The sequence below is a fragment of the Muntiacus reevesi genome, chromosome 2, assembly GCF_963930625.1.
Source record: "Muntiacus reevesi chromosome 2, mMunRee1.1, whole genome shotgun sequence".
Classification (NCBI taxonomy): Eukaryota; Metazoa; Chordata; class Mammalia; order Artiodactyla; family Cervidae; genus Muntiacus; species Muntiacus reevesi.
The window spans coordinates 24,192,676-24,219,232 of NC_089250.1; positions in this window are offsets into that span (position 1 = coordinate 24,192,676).

Below are 26,557 nucleotides of genomic sequence, written 5' to 3' on the forward strand. Positions count from 1 at the left end.
GGGGAAATATTATAAGTTGTTTTACAAACTTCCAGTTCCCGAGGTTTTTTTTTTTTTAAAAAACTTAAGACTTACAGGGGAAAAAAAGGGGGGGAGTGGTGCAAAAGACTATTTGGTTGGTTGGAGTGAGGGAACATGAAAGATTTCAGGAGGTAAAAACAGAATCAAGAAGGCTGGCAGAAGGCCTTGAAACCACCAGGAAGGAAGCTGAGACTGTGAGACCCAGAGGACTATCCTGACTCATGAGAATATCTCATCTGAAAAGCACTTTGTATCAGATCACTAGCCCAGGTGGGATGCATGAGACGAGTGCTCGGGCCTGGTGCACTGGGAGGACCCAGAGGAGTCGGGTGGAGAGGGAGGTGGGAGGGGGGATCGGGATGGGGAATACGTGTAACTCAATGGCTGATTCGTGTCAATGTATGACAAAACCCACTGAAATGTTGTGAAGTAATTGGCCTCCAACTAATAAAATAAAATTAAAAAAAAAAAAAAAAGCACTTTGTATTGTGTGTAGCACTTAGCTCACAGGAACACAACATGACGCAAATATTTGGCAAGAAGAAAAGACCTCTTTGAGTCTCTGGAGAGGAAATTACTAGAACCAAGAAGGCTGATGAGGAGATGGCAAAGCCAGAGGTCTGTCTTAAGGAATAAGAGGTAAATGAAGGTAATGAAGATGTTGGAGGAAGCATGGCATTTTATTTCTTCTAAATTTGGATCAAGGAGGTGATGTGTTTTTTATTTCTTGGTGTTCTGACCTTGGGTGACTAATGGGGTTCTCAGAGTCTTTGTGAAGATGAGTATGGTAGTAGGTTTCAAAAGATAAAGACTGGGCTTTAGTGTATGTCCAGGCAAACAACAACAACAACAACAACAACAACAACAAAAAAGAGTTCAAAAAAATTCATTGCCAACACAACTGCAAGTGAGCATCTTGGGTTGGGCCAAAACACATCTGGATGGAGTGACTATCAGGACCATGTGTGTGTTAGTCACTAAGTCATGTCTGACTCTTTGCGACCCCATGGGCTGTAGCCTGCCAGGCTCCTCTGTCCATGGGATTCTTCAGGCAAGAACACTGGAGTGGGTTACCATTTCCTTCTCCAGGATCTTCCCAACCCAGGGATCGAACCCAGGTCTCCCGCATTGCAGGCAGATTCTTTACCATCTGAGCCACCAGGGAAGCCCATCAGGACTATGGTAATCAAGATAATTAAGGCAGAAATTATCTTATTTATTATTGGGGAGGAATGGAGACTAGATTTCAGAGGAAGATGCACATATGTTGAGGGAAATGATGAAGATGAGCATTCAAAGAAGATACAAAGGTTAGAAAGATACAGATGACCTAGGTCAGAAGTGAATTCCTTCCAAAGCATGATCTAGAACTGACAGGCTACTTTGCAAAAGGTTCAGCTTTCTCCCTGAGCATCAGGGGCTGCTTCTGTAACTGACCTTGGAAAGTACATTCTCAGGCCTCCCATGGTCCTGCTCTCAGATTCCGTGGGTCCACAGTCTAACCAGGCTTAAGCTGATTTCATAATGAGAGCTAGGTCCCAGAACCTTCTGCTGTGTCCTATGCTTGGATTCCCTGAGAAGCCCAATTAATGACAACCTGCCTGTTCAGGACTGATACCCGTGGAGACCTCAAAGCCTATTAATTAGTTAGCTCCTCCAGGCTTCACGCCCCTGACATTCTCAGCTGCTTCTTACAATGAAAGTCTTTCCAGGGTGAGTTCCCTCTTCTGTGAGCCCAGCCTGCTCTGTACTTCCTCATCTGATCCTGCCTCCGCCACACCCGTTCTCCAAAACCTGTGCTCTGTGCCTTATGGTATACTGATTCCTTCGTGGACAAAAACCCCTTCCTCTGTCCTCCCCTTCAGTGGAAGCTCTCTTCCCCTCTGGATCTCCAGTGACACCTCCTCCATCTCAAGGCTTCCACATTTCCAACAACCTCCCTACTATAGGTTCTGTGAGAGCGGGAAGCACACATGAATCTTCCAAGGACCTAGCATAACCCTCAGGTACTCAAGAAATACTTGAATCAATAAAGAGATGAGTGAATGAAAGATTTGCTCATTTGCCACAGCTTGTGTTGTCAGTCAGGAGTTGGGGTTGAGACCCCTTTGTTCCCCTGAGTATCTTACAGATAATGATTCTTCCTCCACTTTCAATGCCTCTCACTTTGAGGCTCGTGCTACCTGATTAAAACCCACTGCCCCATCACTGTCAGCAGCTGTCCTCACTTCTGTCTCCCTTGTGCTTAAGGCTTTGCTCTCTGGCTCCTGCCTCTCTGCCATGCCAAGTCTGGAGTGACTTCAGTGTCCACAAAGATGATGCACCCATCACTCTAGCTTTTTGGTTCCTTGACCTCTTCAATACCAGTGACCCTTATCTTCACTTTTCTGCAATTGTCTGTCCTCCTGGATTCATCCTGGAGCTCATTGCCACTTGGAATGATGTCATGTCCCAACATTTTCTTCCCCATGGATGTAAATTTCCAGAAGCGGACTTTCAGAGTTCATGAAAATGTTCTTTACACTCATCTCCAATTCCTCATCTCCTAGGTGCACCCTAACTCAGTCCAATCAAGCATTTGTACAACCAGGAATCCCCCTTATCTATCATCCATCTCTCTTTAAAAAAAAAAATCCACTGCATTTCCCTATCTTTATTTCAGTTAGCAGCTTGGTAGCATTTGCGAATGGTGAAGGCAACTGCCTTCTTGAAATGTTTGTCCTTGGCTTCCTGTTACTCTCTCAGTTTCTTCCTGCCTCTCCATGGTCATCTGTCTTTATGCTCCTCCACTGATGCCCATTTCTAAAATGTTGGTGTTCTTAGTGTTTCGTCTTCTCTTTTTCCTCTTAATTCTATGCATTCTGCCTGTGCTGTCTTGGCCACTCCTTGCACTGGAGATTCTTCCAAGTTTAGACCTTCCTCAGACCAGCTTTGGGGTCCAGGTAGGTACCTCGCTGCTGTACAGTGCTTAATTGGACATAAAGAACTAATGTTGACCTTCAAATACAGCCTGTTATAAATTGAAAATGTAGTTTCCAAACCACCTCTCCAAATTTGCTTTGTCCCCTGTATTTCTTTTATTTTGTTTTGTAACCTTCCACATGTATCTTGATGCTCTTTCATACTCTCCAACTTCACTCCCACAGCTTTATTCTGGCCATTGTCATTTATTGCCCGGGTTATTGCAGTCCTTTCTTTAAACGACTTTCCAGCTGTCCACTCCTAACTCCATCCAGTGTCAAATTCACATTGTCATCTTTCTAACATAAAAATCTGCTCATGTCATTTTATTGCTCAGAAGTCTTCAATTTTTCCACACTGCCCTTAAGGAAAGTCTAAACTTTTGGGGCATATCTACAACCCTTCAAAAGCCCAACCCAGGCTGACCTCTTCTGCTTGGTTTCTAGCCACTCCTTTCTCAACTCTGCCCTAACTTACAGCCCTGCTGGGTGGTTGGCAGCCCTGAGGATGTGAGAATGGGCCTCTGTTTCATTCATGTCTATTTCAGTTGCCTGATAACAGCCTTCCTTTTGCTTCTCTTCCAACCTCCTCTTGGTTCTACTTACGTACTCTCCCCATCTCAGTGGCCCTGGTGCATCTCCTGCTTTCACTGCATTGTCCCCGTGTGTCATATTTGCCTGTTTACTTTTCTTGTCTCCATCACTAGATGGGATGCTCTTTGACTGCAGCCTCTCAAATCATGTTCATGCTTCACTTCTCCCCTGCCCAGGACAGTGTCTATCTCAGAATATACTGTTGAATTAATAAATGACTAATTTAAGAATTTGAATGAGAGGCTGTGACTAAGGCTGACATAAATGAAGGAGAATTGCAGTACCAGCATCTTGGCAGAATGAAGTTGTTGGTCCTGTCTTAAATTGTCATCAATATATTCAAGTCTTTTCTTAGTTTAGAAAGAGATAAAGTTTAATGGTCCATTGGCAGGCATGCTTCTTGTCATTCCTACTCATAATAGGCTGAATGCTGTCTCTGATATTGTGTGAGACATCCTGGACCCAAGAACAGATGTGTTTGGGAGGCTTACTCATTCACAGATTTTAATAACTGAAACCAATGAGAGTTATGTGTGCTGAAGCATTTTGAAATCTATGCTGAAAATGAGTCTCCTAGTTTTCACTTCTCCATTATGAGTCATGAAGTCCTTACAGGAGCTAAAATGTCCTTCGGGTATTGTTGTTGGTTAGTTGCTAAATCATGTCTGACTCTTTGTGACCTCATGGACTGTGGCCCACCAGGCTCCTCTGTCTGTGGGATTCTGCAGGCAAGAATACTGGAATGGGTTGCTTTTTCCTTCTCTGGGGGCATCTTTCTGACCTAGAGATCGAACCTGTGTCTCCTGCTTGGCAGGCAGATTCTTTACCACTGAGCCCCCAGGGAAGCCCTCTTCAGATGCTAGGACCCCATTTCTCCATCTCCTCCTTTGTGCCCTGGAATTTACTCTCAGTATGAAAAAATATTCAATTTCATCTCATTTTACCATGATGGATGAACTTAATTTGTTTGTGTGACTAATGGTCTTGTGATTCAAAACAGTTTCTGTGGTTTAGCAAATCTGGTGAAAGAAAAATGTGAAGAGAAAGTTTTAACTTCATGGCTTCCTTTCCTATATTCTGAGACATCTCCAGGGGCTCTTTGTCAGATTATGTGTCTTGAAAATATTTGCAACTATTTATGGGCAGTTGAACCTGGAAGAGAGGAGGTTCAGGCATAGGTTTTGAGAAACATTGGAATGAAGGCACATCAGCAGGCATCTTTCATGATGTCTACTTTTAAAATAAATTTCTTGGAAAATTGTTTTTAGAGGCACAGAGTGGGTCTGGTGTGTTGTTATTTGTTTTGCTTCTGACTGAGGATTCGGTATTTCACATCCCTTGAAATTTACCCTTAGTTGGCAGGGAAGACAGGTGGTTTTGGGTAGAGCCAGTTGGACACCAGTGTCTATCCTTGTTCAGTTATCCTGTGTTGCATGTGAAGCCCAAAATAGTTTTCATAAGGAAACAGATTGAATTCCACTGTGAACATTATCATCAATTCCTATAATCTCAAAATGTCATTAATTTACAGGTGGAGGTGTTGTGTTATGTGTCAGGAGCAAGTTAATGAACTGAGATAGTAGTAACTTTACCTTTCTTTGGGTTCCTAAGGCATTTACAGTGGGCTTAAGCAAACATTATTTTAGAGTGGAAGTCAGTGAACAAAATATTTGTTTGATCCTAAGATAGGTTGATTTTATTGCCATGAGTTGCATGGGAAAAAATTGTACTTTGATCTAAATGTTAATTGAATGCAGAAGAATTGTTTCTGAAAATTTGACTATTTTTAACAACCTTGATATAGGCTCCCATATCATTAAAATAACCACCTGTGACATTCACTTTTATTTTCACTAACTCAGAATTAAGAAGCATGTTATAGATATAATTTTCCACTATTCACGCAATCTTGTACTTTCTCTATTTCCCTTAGGTATTTTATATTTGATTATATTTATTTAGAAATCACTTTTCTCCCTTGTATCAAAAGCATTAGTTATGATTTGCTGCTAATGAATGTAAGCATAAAGAAAAGACATTTTTTATTAAACCCTAGCATTATTTTATTCCATGTCTTTAGATGGTTGTCTTTTAAAAAAGTTCTATCATGAGCCAAAGTAAATAGGCATTTACTGAGTGTCTCCTATGGGTCAAGTTTGCAATAAGCTATGTGTTATATAGAGACTTCTCAGGTGGCACAGTGGTAAAGAATCCGCCTGCCAGTGCAGGAGATGCAAGAGACGCAAGTTCTATCCCTGGGTCGGGAAGATCCCCTGGAGGAGAGCGTGGCAACTCACTCCAACATTCTCGCCTGGAGGATCCCATGGACAGAGGAGCCTGGTGCCTACAGCCCGTGGGGTCGCAGAGAGTTGGACACGACTGACAGCCCAGCAGCACCGTGTGTTACTTATGCTCTTGAGTTAAACTATACAAGAGTCTTACAAAGTATTCATATCTCCAGCTTTAAAAAAATTATTCTTTTGGCTGCATTGGATCTTAGTTTCAGCACACGTGATCTTCACTGCATTATGTGGGATCTTTTGATGCATCGCACAGATTCTCTAGCTGTGGCGTGCGGGCTTAGTTGCTCTGTGGCATTTGGGATCTTAGTTCCCTGATCAGGGATCGAACTCATATCTCTGGTATTGCACGGTAGATTCTTTACCACTGGAAAGTGGAAAAGGGAAGGGAAGACCCCTAATGTCTCCAGTTTTACATAGAAGGAAGCTAAGGCACAAATTTGAGTCCTTAACCTGTGTCCACATAAATAACAGTTGGTGGATGTAGGATTGTAGATCTTTGAAATTATATGCTCTGCAAAATGATTCTGCAGTCTAATGGCCTCTTTTTTTTTTTTAAATAAGATATCCAGTCTTTAGATAGAAAATATTCTGTGCTTAGTTGAAAAAAGATTCCAGATTTGATAGACAGTGGAGCCAATGGAGTATTAATAGATGTCTAACAATGACAGAGGGAAAACTGGCTAACACCAGCAGCTCGGGTTAGTTAGCATTAGAGTGTCCATGAGGACACTCTGGAAGCCTTATAGAATGAAAAGATAACATTCTGAGTACGAGGATTAGGAGACCATTTGCACCCCAGGAAGCTTGCCTGCTAAGCCCACAATTGTTATTAGAAATAATTTGAGAGTTCTGTACTGTAACATGCTATTTCTGTTATGCCTGCTTCGTCTCTATGTTCTGCTTGTGAACATAATCAAAAGTCAACAGCCACCCACCTTTTTCTTGGTTGAAGTAGCTATAATAATTTTAGAAACTTTAGGATGCAAGCTAGGAATTGGATTTGGAGCTTGGCAGCTTGCGTGTGACTGGGTTGACCCCGCTGTCTGTATTAATAATATACTCTGAGAACATTTGGGAACAGGAATCTTCTGATTGAAGCAAACATTATCTGGACTTCCAGTTTCTGGAAGAATTTTAGAGAACAGAATGGGAGTATATTCCATAATAAGCCAAGTAATCTTTTTTAATGATTGAAGATATCATTTGTTCAAAATCCATACTAATCTCAACAGTTAATCAATGAAAAATCATTAGGGCTTTTGATGTACCAACCCATCTGAGTTTTAAAGCATCTACTTTGTTTTACAACAGAAAGGAAATCGTAGACCTAAAACTTTCTGACTTTCCATCTCAACTCCACCTTTGCAGCTTAATTATTCCAACCCTTCTGTCTCTCTGACAAACTTGTTTTTCACTTGTAAGACACAGCTCAAAAGTGCCCTGATCTATAAATTCTCTCCTAGCTGCTTGCTCACTGTTCCTTCTTCCCTGCCCCTATCAGAGTTAAACCCTCCCGCATACTAAGTCACTTCAGTCATGTCCAACTCTTTGTGACCCTATGGACTGTAGCCCACCAGGCTCCTCTGTCTGTGGAACTCTCCAGGCAAGAATACTGGAGTGGGTTGCCATGCCCTCTTCCAGGGAATCTTCTCGACTGGAAGAACCCCATTCTCTTATGTCTCCTGCATTGGCAGGTGGGTTCTTTACCATTAGGGCCACCTGGGAAGCAGTGTTTGCTTAAAAATAAAACAAACAAACAAACAAAAAAACACTAACAAAGCTGTCATAGCTGCTGCCTCCATATCATTTTCCACTGCTCTCTATCCCTTTCATCCTTAATGTTCCCTGGCCTCAAGCAGAAAGTGTCCCCTCTTCTGGTTCTGCCCTCCAGCATCTCTTTGGGTCCCTTGAATCTTGACATTCACCTTGTGAAATTCCTAAATGTGCCTTTTTTTTTGTTTTGCTTTCTCATGTCTCCTTCATCTCTGGGCATCTTCTGAGAGAAGGAGCTGTTACATCCATTGTACCATTTTCTACAAGGTATTTTTTTTATAAGCATTGCTGATTTTTTCCATTTATGAGCCTTAATCAGTGGCATTTAATAGCTACATTAAGAGGAAAGATAAAATCAAAAGAAAAGGAATTTTAAAATACCATTGGCAAATGATTTAAAACCACCAAATTATCAAAACAATAATTAAATACAAACTGAATTTTATCCTCATTATACAAATACGTAGGCAAATCACAGACTGTGTAGCCGTCAGGGCTGGCACTCCTGATCCAGAGTTCTGCAGCTGTACCAACCCGGCTGACTCTTCTGGGCTCAGTTGCCTCTGGCTGTGGCCCAGCTTCTTTCCTGAACTGTAGAGCAAACAGAGGGAAAAGTTTGGTAGAGAAGATAGCTCAGACCCTTGGAACTTACTAGGAAAAGTTAAAATCTTGATAAAATCCTAGGAACCCAAAGGAAAAATAAAATTGGTATATACGGTTGTTCCAGATCTTTTGCCAAGATCCAGAGAATCTTGGGTTAGTCCCATTTCAGGCTTCCCCTATGAGTCAGCAGTAAGAGTCTGCCTGCAGTGCAGGAGACTCAGGTTCAATCCCTGGGTTGAAAAGATCCCCTGGAAAAGAAAATGAAAACCCACTCCAGTTTTCTTCCCTGGGAAATCCCATGGACAGAGGAACCTGGGGGGCTACAGTTCATGGAGTTGCAAGAGTTGGACATGACTTAGCAACTCAACCACCACCATCAACACCAAGTACCTCATATAAGTGTAATCATACAGTATTTGTCTTAAAAAAAAAAAAAACTGGCTTATTTCACTAAACATAATGTCCTAAAGCTTCATTGATATTGTAGCATTTAGCAGAATTTCCTTCTTTTCAAAGGCTGAATAGAATTTCTTTGTATGCATATATACATTTTGGTTATCCATTGATCCATCAGTGGACACTTGAGTTGCTTCCACATTTTAGCTGTTGTGAAGAATGCAACAATGAACATGGATGCGAAACCCTGCTTTCTATTCTTTGGTATATATCCAGAAGTGGAATTGCTGGATCATGTGGTAATTCAGTTTTAAATAGAATTATTTAATAGTGCATAAGGATTCCAATTTCTTCACATTTGCCAAAATTTGTTTTCTGTTTTTTTTTTCACTTGTTTGATTTTTTTTGGAGTAATATCCATTCTACTGGGTGTAAGGTAGTTTCTCATTGTGGATTTTGTTTGTATTTCCCTAGTCATTAGGAATGTTGAGCATCTTTTTATGTGCTTATTTCCCATTTGTATATCTTTTTCTTGAGAAATGTCTTTTCAAATTCTTTGATAATTTTTGAGTCAGGTTATTTGTTTTGTTGTTGTTGAATTTTAGGAGTTCTCCAAACTAGTTTTGTAGTAACTTTTAAAATCAGAAAGTGTGTGAACTCTGGTTTTGTTCTTTCAGAATTGTTTTGACTTTTTAGGGTCCCTCAAGATTCCATATGATGTTTAGGGTGGATTTTCCCATTTCAGAAAGTAAAATAGTGTCATTGAGATTTTGATAAGGATTATACTGAATGTATGGATTGCTTTGGATAGTGTTGATATCTTAACAGTATTAAGTCTTCTAATCCATGAACATAAGATAATTTTCCATTGATTTATGTTTTCATTACTTTCTTTAAGAAATGTTTTATAGTTTTTATTGAACAAGTCTTTCACCTCCTTTGCCAAGTTAATTCCTAAGTGTTTTATTCTTTTTGATGCTATTGTAAATGGAAATTGTTTGCTTAATTTTTCTTTCAGATTGTTCATTGTTAGTGATTAGAAATTCAGTTGATTTTTGTGTGTTGACTTTGTATCCTACTACTTTGCTGAATTATAAGTTGTAACAGATTTTTGTGTGGAATTTTTAGGTCTTCCCAGGTGGGGCTAGTGGTAAAGAATTCACCTGCCAGTGCAGGAGATGTAAGAGATGTGAGTTCAGTCCCTTGTTTGGGAAGATCCCCTGGTGGAAAGCATGGCAACCCACTGCAGTATTCTTGCCTGGAGAATCCCATGGACAGAGGAGCTTGGACGGCTACAGTCCAAAGGGTTGCAAAGAGTCGGACATGACTGAAGTGACTTAACATGCACATATAAAGTCACATCACCTGTGAATAGAGGTTTTTTCACTGCTTCCTTTCTAATTTGGGTACCTTTTATTTCTTCTTCTTGCATAATTTGTCTGATAGGACTTCCAGTACTGTGTTTTATTCCTTTTACTCCCAGTTTTATTGAGAAATAGTTGACATATCACTAAGCTATGTCCTATTCTTTGCAACCTCATGGACTATAGACCACCAGGCTCCTCTGTCCATGGGATTTCCCAGGCAAGAGTACTGGAGTAGGCTGCCATTTTCTTCTCCAGGGGATCTTCCCCACCCAGGAATCAAACCCATGTCTCCTGCATTAGCAGCCAGATTCTTTACCACTGAGCCACCAGGGAAGCCCCCATGCCACTGTATATTTAAGGTGTAAACATGATGGTTTGATTTACATATATTGTGAAATGATGACCACAATAGATTTAATTAATATTTATCATCACATACAAATACAATAAAAAGAAAAAATGTCTTCCTGTGATGAGAATTCTAAGGCTCTCCTCTCTTAACAACTTTCTTATATATCATACAGTTATTTATAGTAATTGTGTTGTACATTATATACCATGTAGTTATTTATAACTAGAGTTTTGTACCTTTTCCACTCACAGAAATTAACTCAAAATGGATTAAAGACTGAGGTTTAAGACCTGAACCCATGAAATTCCTGGAGGAAAACATAGGGAAAAAAGACTCCTTGACATGCGAACTTACACCAAAAGCACAAACAACAAAGATAAAAATAAACAAGTGGGGCTACAGCAGACAAAGTAAACGTCTGCACAGCAAAAGAAGCAATCAGCAGAGTGAAAAGAGGACCTGAGGAACGGGAGAAATATTTGCCAACCATATATCTGATAAGGGGTTAATATTCAAGTAAAGAATTTATACAACTCAATAACAAAAACATCAATACTATATTGTGTAGAAGTGGCAACAGTGGGCATCCTTGTCTTATTCTTAATCTTAGAGGAAAGTTTTCTGTCTGTCCCCATTAGTGTGATGCATACTGTGGGTTTTTCATATATGTCTTTTATTTTGTTGAGGTATATCAGTGTGTAATTTTAAAGCTACAGTTTTTCTAAAGGTCTGATTTCAGGATAGGTAGTTTTATTGTGTAAAAGGCAACGACAGAGCAACAGCTATGCTCATAATGATTGGGTGATGGTGTAGAGAGAAAATCATTTTATCTGACAGATCTTGGGCTGATTCACAACTCTTCAGTTTTATGGTTATTGGATTTGAACAAGGTGCTTCATTTGTATGAGCTGCCAGTTTCCTGTCTGTGGAATTGCCCTCAGAAAGTTGTATGCATGTTTTAAAAATTTCAGGTGCTTCTGTGTCCACACCTGCATTGTGTGTATGAAGAGTACACTACTTTTCTGTTTTCTTTGCAGTAGAGAGAGAGAGAGAAATGATTTCCTTAATACCGTATCCCCACTTAGCTCACTTCTTCCATTCACCTCGAATTATACATGCACATAGGGAATGATCATTTATTCTTCAACCCCAGTGTTAACTGGAAGTTCATTCAACCAGCGTTTAAGTTCTCAGAGCTGGAGGTGCACCCCACCATTTGGATGTGAGGGAGATCGGGCTGCGACATCTGTCACCCATTGGTCGCCAGGGTTGACTTGGCTGATCTGGGTGGCCAGGCGGATGTCCCTTTCTTCCCTTACCACTCCGTGGGTGCCCTTCCCATCATGTACTTGGTTAGCCCTGTCAGCTCCCTTTTACACCAGCTTGGAGTGTGTGAGGACAAGGCACTGGTCACAATGATGTACTCACTACAGTGCATGACCAGGGCAGATGAAAGTAACTCTTTTCACTGGGCCGCTGACTGGCTAGTCCTTGATGTTACCACTCCATCTGAATAGGGCTGAAAGTGAGGTTAGTAAAGAATTTGCATTATAAAATGGCATCAGGGGACTTCCCTGGTGGCCCAGTGGTTAAGAACCCTTCTTCTAATGCACAGGACATGGGTTTGATCCCTAGTTGGGAACTAAGATCCTACATGTTGCCAGCAGCCTGCACACTGCAACTGAGACCCAATGCAGCCAAATAAATAAATATATTTTTTAAAAATAAGGCTGCATCGGTACACACTGAGATGGAAACATTTAGGAATGAGCAAAGCAGGAGGGTCTGGAATGGACAATGGGACAGGAGTTGAATTCTAGCAGTCAGAATGGGGCATCTCTATTAGCACCCTAAACTTTTTTTTAACCTTTTACCAATAACAAGGAGAATAACAGTAAAGGCAAAAGGAGGTAGCAACATGGGAGGATGAAAAAAAGTCAAAAGGTTAATAAGACCAAGGTTCTGCAAATGCTTATGTTGAGACAGTTTACCAGCTGTTAAAAAAGAGTTCAGAGAGTTGAACAAGTATCCACTCAAAGGCTCGTCTAGTCTCAAATTCAGTTGCTAAATCTTAAATATTGATTTAAAAAAAAAAAAATTAACTGGGCATTTAAGTCAAACGCAGCGTTAGTTGTGATAAACACTGTAGGACAGTCAGACAGATGACTCTTTCCTTTGTTTTCCCTTTTCCTCCTCCTCTTTACCACCCTTTTCCTACCCCAGCAACATGTATGAAACATCAGGGGAAAAGTGTTCATTTGCTATCCTACCTAATACTTGCTGCTTTCCAATTTCCAAGTCTTATCAGGTTTACTTGGTAATTTTAATTTTTTTGTATTATCACAGTAAGGAGTAATTTGAAGGTGACTTGCAGAGGAAAATGTGGCTGCTAAGAAGGTAGACAGTGGTTAAATTTCTTTAATTAGCAGTGATTTCAGTATTCTTTTACTCTGTAGGAGATTTGAGTCAGATGACAAATTGAAAATCATGTATTCCAAAAGAAAACTGGAACCTTCCTAAAGAGATTTTTCTGACTTTTAAATCAAGTGTGGTCTCATGCCTGCTGGTTGTAACTAGTGGTGTGAAAGAGTGAATGTAGCAAATATTGATTTTGCTTTTGTCATATTTAAATGGTAGCTCTTATTCGTGGGGATGATCTCGACGTATAAATAAACAGCTAGTAGTTTGATCAAGTTTATCACCATATAGTTTCCTCTAGGCACCACTTAATAGCAAAGAACAATCATTTATTCTTCAACCCCAGTGTTAACTGGAAGTTCATTCAGCCAACATTTAGATTCATAGAAGCCATTTGATTCCAGAGCTGTAGTTATCACTATATGCTCAAGTTGCCTCTTCGGGAACATGCCATTCTTACTCTGGCCTCCGTTTAGTTATTCATTCAGCAAATATTCATCTTTTGCACTAAGCCCAAGAGAAACAGAGATAGGAGCACAGAGCCCTCCCTCCTGGGGGCCCCGTGGATTAGCTGGGAGACACAGGAGCATTCAGGGTGCTATGGAAACATAGGAACCAGTGAATAGTTAGGTAAGTAGTTGGAGAGGGTGATCAGAAATGGTTTGCACAAAGATGCACAATGGAGGGAATGCATATGATGATGGGGAGAGATGAACAGGTATGTAGCACACTGAAGAGCACGCTTGAGGGTGGGAGGAGGTGAGGCTGCAGAGGTGCGTGTTGTGGGGGAGCTGGGCTTTGCTCGGGAAGCTTTGGGGAGGCAGAATTTCAAGCAGGAGAGCAGTGTAATAAAATTTTCATTTAGAGATCAGTGTGGCCTGAGGACTGGAGGTGGGCTGGTCTGGAGGAAGGGCTGAGGCTGGAGCTTCTAACACTCCAGGTGAGAGGTGCTGGAGCCCCTGCTGAGGGAACAGACATGAGAAGGACGATTTTCCTCCTTAAATCTTTTTTTAGAGTAAGAACAGCCAGGAGTAATTAGCAATAATTTGAACCTGAGAGAGCCTACATTGGTCTGAGCGAGTCTGTGATGAATGCCAGCTCTCATATAGACAAAGATTCTAATGGGATGGAAATAAACCGACAAAAGAATTGGAAAGTCAAAGTAACTGACCATGGATAAGGGAGAAGGAAGACACTAGGACCACTCAGCTTGGGCAGTCGCTGTTCAGTTGGGAGATGCCACTCACCAAGAAAACAAAGGGTAGGGATAGAAGATTTTTTTTAAAAAAATCTCACATCCCAAGGCAAGTGAGAACTTAGTTCCCTGACCAGGGATCGATCAAACTTGCATCTCCTACATTGGAAGGCAGCGTCTTAACCCCTGGACCACCAGGGAAGTCCTGGGTAGGCAGAATTTTAATGCCCCTTTCCCATCTATAGTTCCCTAGCATGGAAGTGTATTTGTAAGAAAAACTAATGAGACAGAAAGCACTGCTTTAGTGATAATCAGGCAAGCATCCTGCCCTGCAAAGCAAGCCCAGAGATGAGGCTTAAATCCACTAATCCAAGTACGCTTTCTCCTTTTCTCCTGGGAAGCAGATGCCAGGATCTCTAACTCAGGAGGCTAGAAGCAGGGGGTTTGTTTCCCCCTCTCCCATCCAGAGCTGGTTCCTGCTCCAGAGTTCTTCCTCTGGAAAAGCAAGACTGTGGAGAAAAGTAACCTCTGAGTTAGCAAACGACAACAAAGTGGATGAAGTCCCATTCTGTTGCCAAAGAACAGTCACCTCATCCATTCTTAACATGGGGCCCCATGAGTGTTTCAAGAGCTGACCAATAAGATTTGTAGCTTTTCCTTTTGGGAAGAAACAGTGAGTTGGTGGAACAGTGAGGGCAGGGACATCATTTCTTTATTACAAGAGATGAGGAGTACTCAAGTACCTGGAGATAGCTCTTTACCGTTTAGTGCAGCCCAGGAATGGGTTAATTCAAGGATCTTGAACTTAACTTGCCTCATGAGGGTGCTTGGAAATAAGCAGCTAAGGGTGGTGTAGGCTTGTCTGGGTCTTGTAGAGCCTCACAGATGTCCAGCAGACATCCTTCCAGAGCCACACCAGACACGTAAGTCAGCATTCATCCCTATACTGTGCCATTCCCACTGTTGGGGGCTCAGGAGTCCTTGGGCATATGGTGCAAAGCCCTCATACCCACAGCATTTCAGGTCTAGTGAGGACTTCTTGTAATGCAGAAAGAGATGAGACAGCAAATGTGCTTTTATCAAAGAAGTGGGATTGATTGCTGCTACATCATTCTTTCATCCCTCCCAGCTTTCATAGTCTTTGCTGTAATGACCTTAGTGTCTAAGAAGCTCTATTCCAGACACTGGAGCACATTTGGCTTCGACATGAGCAATCAGTGCCTGCCATAGGAACTGCCTCCTTTTAAACTCAAAATTAATTATAGGCATTTATATTTCCAGCAACCAAATGGATAATCAGACCTAATTAACTGGTAATCAATCAATGCTGCTTTTCTTCCCCTATCCTTCCCCATGTACAGTAGTCAGTTAGACAGTTTTGAATCTGAGAAGATTTGAAGCCCTTGGGAGGCTGGAGTGAACCATTCTGACATCATGCCTGGGGATGTGATGTTTCTCTTCTTGGTAATGATGTATGGTGGGCATGTGCCCATATCTCTCACTGTGCTTCCAGCCATCTCCTGTCTGGCTTAGTGGTTTTCATGTCTTCTGTGCCAGAGGCTGTACTAAAAAATGCAAATCCTATTTCTCAAGTGGCTACACACTGGATGAATCTTGATTCTTGCTGTATGTCTTGTTTAGGCTTCAGTAGAGTTGGAGAAGGAAATGGCAACCCACTCCAGTATTCTTGCCTAGAGAATCCCATGGACAGAAGAGCCTGATGGGCTGCTGTCCATGGGGTCGCACAGAGTCAGACATGACTGAAGCGACTTAGCATGCATGCATGCATTGGAGAAGGAAATGGCAACCCACTGCAGCGTTCTTGCCTGGGGAATCCCAGAGATAGAAGAGCCTGATGGGCTGCCATCTATGGGGTCGCACAGAATCGGACAGGACTGAAGTGACTTAGCAGCAGCAGCAGCAGTGTTGCATTTTTGTAGTTTAGTTACACATTATCTATTATTGGTTAAAAGATACTTTCAACCTAAGCTCACTTTTCATGAACTCCTCACTGGTAGATAAAGTTCACTGTGTTTAGTGGTGACAGAAAAGTAAAACAGGAGTTTGTGCCCTACTACTTCAAAAGCAAAAGCAAAATATTGCTACCTTGGCCCCCAAGGTTGGAGAAGACTCTGTGACGCAACTTATTATATTGTAGTCAATGGTAACTATTATATTAGTTCCCATTTTATTTTTGAGGAGTGATATTAGTTTTGCTCTTGTTCACCCCCGAGCCAGTCTGGTCCTCTGGTGTCTTTGTGATGTACCAGATCTTCCCAGTGTCCCCAAAGTAAGGAGGACACAGGGGTAGCTCCTGTGTACACGTTGATCACTGTGTATCTCCAGTGGCTCCAAAGAGCCCATCTGTTTTTCCAATATCAGGGAGCTCTGTCAGAGAAGGCAGTGGCACCTCACTTCAGTACTCTTGCCTGGAAAATCCCATGGATGGGGGAGCCTGGTGGGCTGCAGTCCATGGGGTTGTGAAAAGTCAGACACGACTGAGCAACTTTACTTTCACTTTTCACTTTCATGCATTGGAGAAGGCCATGGCAACCCACCCCAGTGTTCTTACTTTGAGAATCCAAGGGACAGGGGAGCCTGGTAGGCTGCCATCTATGGGGTTGCACAGAGTCGGACACAACTGAAGCGATTTAGCAGCAGCAGCAGCAGCAGCAGCAGCAGGGAACTCTGTGAAGTGGGAAGCCTGATGAGATTAAGTAATATATTGCATACAGAATACAAGTCACCTTTTTATGATGGGTAACAGTAGTGCTGTACATTCAAGGTATGTCTGGTCAGGTGTGAGGCACCCCTCAATGTGACAACGTAATGTAGCATGTTTTTAACTTGGCACTCTTTCTGTGATCAACTCTTCTCCCCTTTTGTCACCTTGATAGAAGTCTCCAAGTGCTAGGAGATTCTAAAGAAGTGTCCTTTGTAAGATCAGGGGCTTCCCAGGTGGCTCAGATGGTAAAGTGTCTGCCTGCAGTGTGGGAGACCCAGGTTCGATCCCTGGGTCAGGAAGATCCCTTGGAGAAGGAAATGGCAACCCAATCCAGTACTCTTGCCTGGAAGATTCTATGGATGGAGGAGCCTGGTAGGCTACAGTCCATGGGGCCACAAAGAGTCAGACTTGACTGAGCGACTTCACTTTCTTTCTTTGTAAGATTGGAACTAGCATTGAAACGATGCCACCAGGTTTGGTTATGGTATTTCTTGTGGTGGTGTTGGAGCTACTGCAGAGATGGGTGCCAAAGACATAGCTTTGCTTCCTACGTGGTTCAGGTAGAATAAAGCTCTCTCTGCCTATATAAATTACCCAACTTGGAGTTTCTGCAGTGAATATTAGAGCCTAGTTTTTCCCTCCTCATACGGTACACTTTTGAATTACTTGCTTGTGCCATAGGTTTTGATTTAGAAAATGCAGGCAAATTTTTAATATTAGCATGAGTAACATAGAAATGAAAAAGTATGTTTTTTTGCCACCAAATCCCCACAAACATATTACTCCAATCCAATCAAGATACTGGTGCTTCTTGATTATATTTTATGGAATTTATATTGTATATGATAACCCTGGCCTCTGTACAACAGATACACTTGAAAATCTCAAGGGCTTAACACAAGGGAAGTTTATTTCTTGGTCGCCTAATGTGTGTTCCTAATTAGTGAGTGGCATTCTTCCAGGAATGATTTGGAATTCTGCTTTCTTTCATTTTGTGGCTTTGTCATTTCTGATACAAAGTTTCCAAGTTACCATGAAAGGAGAAAGGGCATGAAGGATTGATTATGTTTAAGGACCATGGCACACATTGCTCTGACTCACGTTTTCTTAGGCTGAATTCAGTCACATGAGAGAAAATTGATACTGGGGTTCAGCTTAGTGCCCAGTGGGAAGATGACCCAGCTGTGGTCCGAAGCTAGCCCAGCTCCATCGCAGTTGTGTTCTCTCTTTTCCTTCATACCCTCTCCATTCCTTTGCCATTTGTCGTTTTTCACTTCTACAACATAAAGTTTAGAGCTTCCCAGGTGGCTCAGTGGTAAAGAACCTGCCTGCCCATGCAGGAGACCCGGGTTCAATCCCTGGGTTGGGAAGATATATCTCCTAGAGGAGGAAATGGCAATCCATTCCCGAGTATTCTTGCTTGGAGAATTCCATGGGCAGAGGACCCTGGCAGGCTACAGTTCCTGGGGTCACAAAGAGTTAGACATGACTCAGTGACTAAACAACAACGACAACAAACACGAAGTTTGGCGATATGGCCCACGTTTTGAAAATTTTTATGAAAGCATCTAAAAATACACCACATTGTCAAATTTTATGAATTTTAAACTATGTAAATTTAAAATTCATATACTTTTAAAAAGTATGACTCAAATGTTAGTAAATATTAGCAAAATCTCACTTTATGTGTAAAATTTGAAAAAGCAAATATTCCAAATTTTAAAATCATTTGAATTATTTAATTTCTAAGCTGGCTGGCCAAGCAGATTATAAAGTATTTATGTCATTGACAGTTGGAGGTCCCACAATACTTGATGCCAGTAGGTATAACATGAACCATAAATTCTTCATATGCATTAGAATCTCTGATGATGGTTTTATATGACTGATGCGTTGTCATCTTAATGACCTTGAAGGCATTTTGTTGTGCTGGTGTGTGAGGTGTGCTGGCCTTAAACTTGGGGTACAGGTGCCTTGTTGTGGCTCCTGAACCTTAGGGAGTATCACTCTGGCAAGAGGTCCCTATGGCCCATGGGTTCTGCCAATCTGGAGTCCATCCCCCCTGTGCTCCAGGTCCCAGGGATTTGGGCATGCCTGCTCAGATGACTCCTTAGTTCACATTCAAGGTCTGTGCAGACCTTCTTGGAGGTCAGGAAGCATAGTGGATGTAGGCATCTCTAACCCTGAGGTTGGCCCACGGGGTGGTGGTTCTCAGAGGGATGTTGTTGAGCTTTTGACGTCAGCCAGGGCTGTCCACAGCCTGCCCCCCCCCCCCATATTGCTCATGAACAGAACCCATGAATGGAAGAAAAGGAGGGTGGGATGTAGGCTGGGGACCCAGAGTTTTCCTTTGCTGCTGTTTCCCATGTGAGGCTCTGAGGAACCCAAGAATTCTAAATTCACCCCTAGTCTCCAAGTCTGTTAAGCAATTATGTTTGTTAAGATAGGAGGTTTGAGTGTATTTAACAGTTTATGAGCTTGATTTATTTATATGTTTTTATGTTCATGCATATGGATATGGACTTTCATTTCTGTTCTTGTCTGGGCCCCATGGATGTAAAGGGTCGACAACTTGCAGAACGTGAAGCAGATGAGAGAGGTTGCAGTCAAATGCTGAACATCTTGACACGTTGTGCCAAGTAGCAAGGGGGAGCTGACAGACATATTCAAGAGTCACACGATGAGATGAGTTTTTATAAAAAACAACTCTGAGGGCAAGGTGAGGCATGAGCTGGGCCAGCCTTCAGACAATGCGTGGGTTAGAGGCTGTTGTGGATGATTAACTCATAGAGGACGAGGCAGTGAACATGCAGGTGGGTGATGAGGAGGATCTGAATTCGAGAAACATTTATGAGGTAGAATCAATGAACTTTGCTGATTCATAGGCTAATGAGTGGAATGACAGAGTTGAAGATGGGAAGTTAGAACTCATAAGAGGGATTGAGAAGGACTTACCCTGTTGTCTGGGAAACTGTAAGGATGGTGATGCCACTGGTGGAGACTGGAAGGCAGACAGGATTTGCAGGGAGAGACAAGTTCAGTTTCAGGCACCCTATGTTGCAGGGGTGGGTGTGCAGCAGGCAGTGGGTGTCTGGAACCACACTGGGCAGACGGGTCAAAGAGTGGCACCTTGACCTCTGTCCTTCCTCGCCACACTCCGCACACCATACAAAGGTTGTCTCATATAAGAGTGACCAACATTAATGATCATTTTGACTAAACAGATTAAGTGTTTAATTTAAAATTTTAAGCTTAGTTTATGACAAACTCAACATTTTAGGTCATTCATATCATTCCATATCATGTGGAACTTCGTGGTTAAATTACCTGTCTAGACATATTGTGGGGGCTTCCCAGATGGTGCTAGTAATAAAGAACTTGCCTTCCAATGCAGGAAACATAAGAGACATGGGTTTGATTCCTGGGTCAGGAAGATTCCCTGGAGGAGGGCATGGAAACCCACTCCAGTATTCTTGCCTGGAGAATCCCATGGACAGAGGAGTCTGGTAGGCAACATTCCATAGGGTCACAAAGAGTCGGACATGACTGAAGTGACTTAGCACTCATGCACAGGCATATTGCATTAAAATGGGATAAATCTGTATTTTTCTTCCTTTGATATGACTGATTTGTAGAATAAGACCTTTTCATCACTGATTTTTCCCCAATGGTCAGTGACTTCTCTGGGTATTTTATTTATTCTTAATTTAAACCATTTTGTATTGTAACCCTGTTAGCTTCTATAACCTGTATAACTATAAAATGTAATTGTCCCTCAGACATAACAGATAATGTTATGAAAGTAACATGGAATCAAAATGACTTTCATTGAGTCAGATAAAGAACGCTAATGATTTCTTTTAAAATTACAGGGCAGGTGATGCTCAGTAAAGAATCAAGTATTAAGTAGAGGAATGACATTGGATCAGTGCCCAGATTCTTGAGAGACCATCAGTGATAACCTGATTTCCTCTGGGCTTGAATCCACATCATGTCTCCTCAGTATAGCACCCCTCACAGTAAGCTTCCCTGGTGGCTCAGATGGTAAAGCGTCTGCCTGTAAGGCAGGAGACCCGGGTTTGATCCCTGGGTCGGGACGATCCCCTGGAAAAGGCAGTGGCAACCCACTCCAGTACTCTTGCCTGGAAAATCCCATGGACGGAGGAGCCTGGTAGGCTATAATCCATGGGGTCACAAAGAGTTAGACACGACTGAGCGACTTCACTTTCACTTTCTTTCGCAGTAAGCTTAATTATTCAGATGCCTCCTGAAAGGACATTGTCGTTTATAACTTGATTCTTTAAGGATTTTAGTCTGCGTTAACCATGTGAACTTTGGGGAACTATTGGAAATTACATACGTCTTTAATTTTTTTCATCAGTGAAGATATAGGTGATGATACTCTTGTGCCTAACTTATTACTTTATTCACACATTTATTTGTAATAATCTCCTACATCAGCTTCTTATCCCAGGTTACAGTTGTTTACACCATAAGGGGTATTTTTGGCTATAGGCATTACCTGAGGCTAGAATCTCAATTAAAAATTAATATTAATAAACATCTAAATATCTTTTATTATTTTAAGACATGTAGACAAGATTACTGGAAAAATACATGGAAATTACTAGTATGTGTACTGAAAGTTATGATTATGGATACTTTTTCTTTCATTATATATAGCCTGTAATTTCCAAAATTTCTGCAGTGAACACACAGTTCTTAAATGTGAAACAGGGAAATATGTCTTCTTTTAAAAAGAAAAAAGATACTCAAGGGTCATATGTGTCTGAAGAACAGAGTGATGAGGTCACAAGTGGTCATATGAAAGCTCATGTGCATAGGCACTTGTATATTCACGAAAAAGAAATAAAAGCCAAGAAAAAGAAGAGCAACTGTCAATATCTTGCTATCTGTCTGAAATAGAAAGGAAGCCGAACTATAGAAAATTCTTTCTTTCTGTCTATCTCTTTAACATGTCATCAACTACTAGCCTTAGCTAAGGATGTATCTGCAACAGGTAGAAGCATCTATTGTTGCATGAGAAGCATTTTTTCTTCATAATTGGAAGAGTTACCATTACTATTTCTTTTTCATATCATTAAAGATTTAAGCACATAGAGAAAAATGAAATGGCCATGAGTTCAACTTTGTCAAAAACCCGGCATTTTGCTGAATTCCTTCAGATATTGTTTTGGTCTTATCAAATAGAATATTTACATCTTTATTGTGGGAAAAGAGGGAAGATTTCAGGTGCGCCCTGACTGGACGCTGTTGGCATGGGGGTGTTGTGGGCAGGCTCACCAGAACTGAAACCTCCTCCATGATTGGTTAGGAGTGCATATGTGGTTTCCTTTGATTGATCCTAAGTTGAAAGTGGGACAGAAATTAAGGAAACTATCCATTATTAATCACCTCCTGGCCATTTGGGGCTGGTTGTTAGAGAAGTTGTTGTGTAGCCTCCTGGATTGACACTCAAGAAAGCTGTCCAGCTTCCTGCAGATCTGACTTAAAGCAGGTTGGCTTCCTGGGCTGTTAAAATTGAGAGGAGGGGTGTTTCCTGGGCGGGTGGCTGCAGGTTGGGGGTCAGAGCTCTGTTTTTGTATGTCATCTGTTTGTATATTCAGTCTTTCATGATACTTGAACCTCAGGTTTATTCATGTTTACCTAATGAGTGGTATTTCATTGTATGCAACAGTTTATTCATCCATTCTCTGGCTGACTTGCATTCCAGCTTTTTACCATCATGAACAATGCTGCAGTTAATATTCATGTCTGCTTGTATACTAACACATATATATGGAATTTAGAAAGATGGTAACAATAACCCTATACGCAAAACAGAAAAAGAGACACAGATGTACAGAACAGACTTTTGAACTCTGTGGGAGAAGGCGAGGGTGGGATGTTTCGAGAGAACAGCATGTATATTATCTATAGGGAAACAGATCACCAGCCCAGGTGGGATGCATGAGACAAGTGCTCAGGGCTGGTGCACTGGGAAGACCCAGAGGAATCGGGTGGAGAGGGAGGTGGGAGAGGGGATCGGGATGGGGAACACATGTAACTCCATGTCTGATTCATGTCAATGTATGACAAAACCCACTGCAATGTTGTGAAGTAATTAGCCTCCAACTAATAAAAATAAATTTAAAACAAAAATTCATGTCTGCTTGTAGAAGAAATACTTTTATTCAGTGATTCATACTATGATTTTCTTGCTGTATATCTGCTTTCTGTTTGGGAGTCAGAGAGAAATGATGACTTTTTATAACTTGTGTCTCTCCTGTTGATCAAATTTAAAAAGTCATCGTTTCTTTCTGGCCCCCAAACAGAAAGCAGATATACAGAAGGAAAGTCAGTATATGAAGCATTGAATAAAAGTATTTCTTCTACAAGCTACTTTCCCTGGTGGTCCAGTGGTTAAGAATCTGCCTTCCAATGCAGGGGATATGGGTTCAAACCCTGATTGGAGAACCAATATCCCACATGCAGCGGGGCAGCTGAGTCAGCATGCCACAGCTAGAGAGAAACCTGACCACTGCAACTAAGATCTGACATAGCCAAAAATAATAAATAAATAAATAAATATTTTTAAAAAGAGTTGAATTAATGATTGCCAGAATAAGTAAACACTGTCAAGGATTTCCAGGACTACAAAAGTAGGCCAGCAAATTACATTTGCCTGGTGTTTAAATGTTTACAATTAAAAAAAAAAATTGCTTTTGCTTCTCCTTCTGCAAAAATACAAATTCTACCACCTCTTCTTCCTCTGTGTCTCTCCTCTTCATCTGTAATTAGTTCGTGGCAACTTCACGGCTTCCCCAAGATGGAATCTCTTGAAGCTAGCCATTATGAATTGCCTCCAGTGTTGCTTATTCAGAACATCATATCACATAAAGCTCGCTCACTATGGATGTTTATGGTCAAGGCCAGGTGACTAATAGATACTTAACTGGAAGTTAAATTGACCGCAAGTTCTAAGATGAACCCTGCTATTGAATATTTGTCAACGTTGTAATTTTATGTTTACCTTCTCCTTTAAAAAGTGCTGCTATGTATTGAATATTAATATTGTAATGCAGCCTTTTATGTGTATATGCTTTCTAGGATTTTTATAGCTTTTCCCTTCATTCCAGATAATCACTTAATGGGCATTCATCTGACTAGTATTTATTTCAAAGAAATAGTAAAAAAAAAAAAAATTTAAATCATACCTGATGGAAAAAATATGAAGTTGTGCTCCCTGCTATGTCACCAAGTTTCAAAAACCCAACCATTTAATTCACAAGCTTGTTCCCTTTGGTGTATCCCACTGCCTTCAATATTTCTTGCCTGGATTTAAAAACAAAAAGACACTTTCTAACAGATCTTGTTGTCTCTGGGCTTACTTGCTTCAGCTTATTTTTCTAACTATGAGCAGAGTGATCTGATATAATGAAAATCTAAAGACTTCCCTGATGGTGCACTGGTTACCTTCCACTGTAGGGAACATGGGATTGATACAGCTTCCATGGTGGCTCAGGTGATAACAATCTGCCTGCAATGCAAGAGACCCAGGTTCAATCCCTGGGTCAGCAAGATCACCTAAAGAAGGAAAAGGCAACCCATTCCAGTATTGTTGCCTGAGGAATTCCATGGATAGAGTAGTCTGGAGGGGCCCATGGGGTCGCAAAGAGTCGGACATGACTGAGCGACTGGCACTTCTTGGGGAAACAAGATTCTGCATTTCAAGTGGTGAGGAAAAAATTTAAAAAAATAAAAGAAGAAGAAGAAAATCTAATTACCCCCATGCTTAAAATCCATTAAGGATTTAATGTTGAGTTTTAAGCCAACTTTTTCACTCTCCTCTTTCACTTGCATCAAGAGGCTCTTTCGTTCTTCTCTTTCTGCCTTAGGGTGGTGTCATCTATGTATTTGAGATTATTGATATTTCTCACAGCAATCTTGGTTCCAGCTTGTGCTTCATCCAGCTCAGCATTTCACATGATGTCAGTTCAGCTCAGACATGTCCAACTCTCTGCCACCCCATGGACTGCAGCATGCCAGGCTTCCCTATCCATCACCAACTCCTGGAGCTTGCTCAAACTCATGTCCATTGAGTCAGTGATGCCATCCAACCATCTCATTCTCTGTCATGCCCTTCTTCTCCTGCCTTCAATCATTCCCAGCATCAGGGTCTTTTTCAATGAGTCAGTTCATCACATCAGGCGGCCAAAGTATTGGAGTTTCAGCTTCACCATCAGTCTTTCAAATGAATATTCAGGGTTAATTTCCTTTAGGATTGACTGGTTGGATCTCCTTGCAGTCCAAGGGACTCTCAAGAGTCTTCTCCAACACCACAGTTCAAAAGCATCAATTCTTTGACACTCAGCTTTCTTTATAGTGCAACTCTCACATCCGTCTATGACTACTGGAAAATCAATGTCTCTGCTTTTTAATGTGCTGTCTTGGTTGGTCATAGCTTTTCTTCCCAGGAGCAAGCATCTTTTAATTTCATGGCTGCAATCACTATCTGCCGTGATTTTGGAGCCCCCCAAAATAAAGTCTGTCACTGTTTCCATTGTTTCCCCATCTATTTGCCATGGAGTGATGGGACCAGATGCCATGATCTTAGTTTTCTGAATGTTGAGTTTAAAGCCAACTTTTTCACTCTCTTTCACTTTCATCAAGAGGCTCGTTAGCTCTTCTTCACTTTCTGCCATAAAGGTGATGTCATCTGCATATATGAGGTTACTGATATTCCTCCCAGCAATCTTGATTCCAGCTTGTGCTTCATCCAGCCCAGCATTTCACACGATGTACTCTGCATATAAGTTAAATAACCAGGGTGACAATATACAGCCTTGACTTACTCCATTTCTGACTTGGAGCCAGTCTGTTGTTTCATGTCCAGTTCTAACTATTGCTTCTTGACCTGCATACAGATTTCTCAGGAAGCAGGTCAGGTGGTCTGGTATTCCCATCTCTTGAAAAATTTTCCACAGTCTGTTGTGATCCACATAGTCAAAGGCTTTGGCATAGTCAGTAAAGCAGAAGTAGATATTTTTCTGGAACTGTCTTGCTTTTTCGATGGTCCAGCAGTTGTTGGCAATTTGATCTCTGGTTCCTTTGCCTCTTCTAAATCCAGCTTGACCATCTGGAAATGCATGGTTCACATATTGTTGAAGCTGGGCTTGGAGAATTTTGAGCATTACTTTGCTAGCGTGTGAGATGAGTGCAATTGTGTGGTAGTTTGAACATTCTTTGACATTGCCTTGCTTTAGGATTGGAATGAAAACTAACCTTTTCTAGTCCTGTGGCTACTGCTGATTTTTCAAAATTTTCTGGCATATTGAGTGCAGCACTTGCACAGCATCATCTTTTAGGATTTAAAATTCCTCAACTGGAATTCCATCACCTCCACTAGCTTTGTTCATAGTGGTGCTTCCTACGGCCCACTTGACTTCACATTCCAGGATGTCTGGCTCTAGGTGAGTGAGCACACCATTGTGGTTATCTGGAGATAAGTTATGAAGATCTTTTTTGTATAGCTCTTCTGTATGTTCTTGCCACCTCTTCTTAATGTCTTTTGCTTCTGTTACATCCGTGCCATTTCTGTCCTTTATTGTGCCCATCTTTGCATGAAATGTTCCCTTGGTATCTCTAATTTTCTTGAAGAGATCTCTAGTCTTTCCCATTCTATTGTTTTCCTCTATTTCTTTGCACTGATCACTGAGGAAGGCTTTCTTATCTCTCCTTGCTGTTCTTTGGAACTCTGCATTCAAATGGGTATATCTTTCCTTTTCTTCTTTGTGTTTAGCTTCTCTTCTTTTCTCAGCTGTTTATAAGACCCCCCTCAGACAACCAT